We start from the raw sequence: 2,500 nt of genomic DNA, 5'->3' as shown, positions 1-2,500 counted from the left end.
CGTCGCTCGTCTCGCGCTTCTTCTTCTTCTTTCTCTTTCCTCCGGGGAGGAAAGTTCAAGTTACGAAGAACGGAGAGAACGTCGACGTGAGAGCAGCGGCAGCTGCGTATACCGCGTGAGGCGCGAGAGGCAAACACAATCGCCAATCCAACAACACTCGGTGGTGCGTTAGGTTAGGGTAACGTAAGGAGAGAATACGACGAGTACACGACGACGCGTGCCGGTCCCAATTTTCATTCCTGCCTCGCGCGTTTACACGCGACGGACTAGGAGAACTTCGTGGACTCGGACACGCGGTCGGCTCTCCGAGCCGAATCTCTTCTCTCCGCGTACCGCCGGACGACGACGCGCGCGCGCGCGCTGGCGCACCGAGAGACCGGAGAGTGCGAGAGTGCCGAGAGCAGTGTGTGTGAGATTAAAGAGAGAGAGAAAGAAAAAATGGCGAGAGACAGCGCTACTAAAATATATCGTGGAGACAACGACGCTCCGGCCGCAGGCGGCGGGTGTCGTTCCTCCTTCGCGCTCGTCATCGTCCCTTTCTTCTCCACATCTCTCTCGTCACATACGAAAAACTCTCCCCTCGCACAGTCCTACTTCCTCTTTCGAGGACAGTCTCTGGGCGCGCGCGAGCGCTCGCTATCATCCTTGTGCACGCTTGTGCGCTCTCTCTTCCTCCTCGGTGTCATTTCAAACGACGCCCAGGGCGTGCGCCGGCCGTTCGTACGGCGGCACACAGCACCTCGGGCGAACGTCCAACGATCGCTCGTACGCCATTGTAAGCGCGCACAGGGCACAGGCGACGCGCGCAAGTCTGGGCGCGCCGTGGCCGTGCGCGCTTCGGGAGCGCAAGCAGTTTCGGGGTACTAAAACGACCCTCAGCCAGGCGTGGTCCGGGAATTGTATCCGTGGACCGCAATGTGCGTTCGAAATGTCGATGTTCATGTGTCCTGCAGTTCACAAGTTGACGCGCAATTAGTACTCTGCGTTGATACCACTCGAGCCAAGTGATCCACCGTTCAGGGTAATCGTTCAAAATTTTTGCGTTCGCGAAGAAACGCTTTTCGCTCAACCATCGTGGTCTCCCCTCTCGAAGAGAGAGGGTGAGATAAAAATCGTGGCCCTTCGATCAGCCTGGCCGCGCGCGTCCGAGCGCGCGCGCGGACCGCCGCCTCCCGTCTAAGGAGAGAGGCTACGGCACAAAAGTGTGGTTGTTGCTTCGATCGGAGCGTCTCTCCCTAAGTGGAAGAGCCGGGGCGGAAGCTCTTTGAAGAGACCGTCGGACGGATTCGTAAGATCCGTCCTCTCGCCCGGCTCCGCGCGCGGTCGCAACGCTGTTTCGCACGCCGACCGCTGCCCCGGGCGCCGCGAACGGCACCGGGGGAGGGCGCGTTGACGAACGCTGCTGCTGCTGCTGACACACGCGCGCAGCGCGGGCATAGGTCACCACCGGTTCGCGCTCAACGCCGAATCGACGCTCTGCGAGTGGCACGAGCGTGATCGCGAAGCGTCTCGCTCCGAGTCGCAACGTATTTTTTTCGAAGTTTTTCACAAAAGGCAACGAACGCGCGTATCGCGGCTCGCGCGTCGAGCGCGAGCGGAACGCGACGCCGTCGCGGAGAGAGGTCTCGGACACGCTCTCTCTCCCTCTCGGCGGCGAACGCCGCGCCGCGCGCTGCTGATTACTCCCGCATCGCGAGGTTCGTCAGAGGCGCGGGCGGCGTCCGTATAACATCCAACCTTTAGTACTCTGCGTTGATACCACTGCTTTTTTTCTCTGAGCCATCTTCTCTTCTCTGTCCATTCAGTCTCCGACTGCTGCGAGCGCGCGTCTCTCTCTCTCTCTGTAAAAGAGTGGACTCTCGACGCAGAGCAGGACCTCCGGAACGTTAATGATCCTTCCGCAGGTTCACCTACGGAAACCTTGTTACGACTTTTACTTCCTCTAAATGATCAAGTTTGGTCATCTTCCCGGCAACATCGGCAATGCCGAGACATTGCCGCGCACCAGTCCGAAGACCTCACTAAATCATTCAATCGGTAGTAGCGACGGGCGGTGTGTACAAAGGGCAGGGACGTAATCAACGCGAGCTTATGACTCGCGCTTACTGGGAATTCCTCGTTCATGGGGAACAATTGCAAGCCCCAATCCCTAGCACGAAGGAGGTTCAGCGGGTTACCCGGGCCTTTCGGCCAGGGAACACACGCTGATTCCTTCAGTGTAGCGCGCGTGCGGCCCAGAACATCTAAGGGCATCACAGACCTGTTATTGCTCAATCTCGTGCGGCTAGAAGCCGCCTGTCCCTCTAAGAAGATTTGTTTGTACGTTGGTAGTAAAAACCCGCCAGCCGAAGCCGGGGGCCTTCGCGATACCATAAGGTACGCCTATTTAGCAGGCTAGAGTCTCGTTCGTTATCGGAATTAACCAGACAAATCGCTCCACCAACTAAGAACGGCCATGCACCACCACCCACCGAAGTACTCTGCGTTGATACCACTGCTT

The 2,500-nt window shown here is 58.4% G+C and overlaps 2 pseudogenes; both read right to left on the bottom strand.

Annotated features, from left to right (window-relative positions):
* Positions 1-869: 869 nt before the first annotated feature.
* Positions 870-1,024, bottom strand: LOC145948555 (5.8S ribosomal RNA; annotated as a pseudogene).
* An 863-nt stretch (positions 1,025-1,887) lies between these two features.
* Positions 1,888-2,500, bottom strand: LOC145948558 (small subunit ribosomal RNA; annotated as a pseudogene; the record flags this gene model as incomplete).

The sequence above is a fragment of the Prenolepis imparis genome, unplaced genomic scaffold, assembly GCF_030444845.1.
Source record: "Prenolepis imparis isolate NDT839.2.m4 unplaced genomic scaffold, iyPreImpa1.0 SCAF_458, whole genome shotgun sequence".
NCBI lineage: Eukaryota > Metazoa > Arthropoda > Insecta > Hymenoptera > Formicidae > Prenolepis > Prenolepis imparis.
Note: the sequence above shows the minus strand (reverse complement) of the source record. Positions and strands in the feature narration are given on the sequence as shown.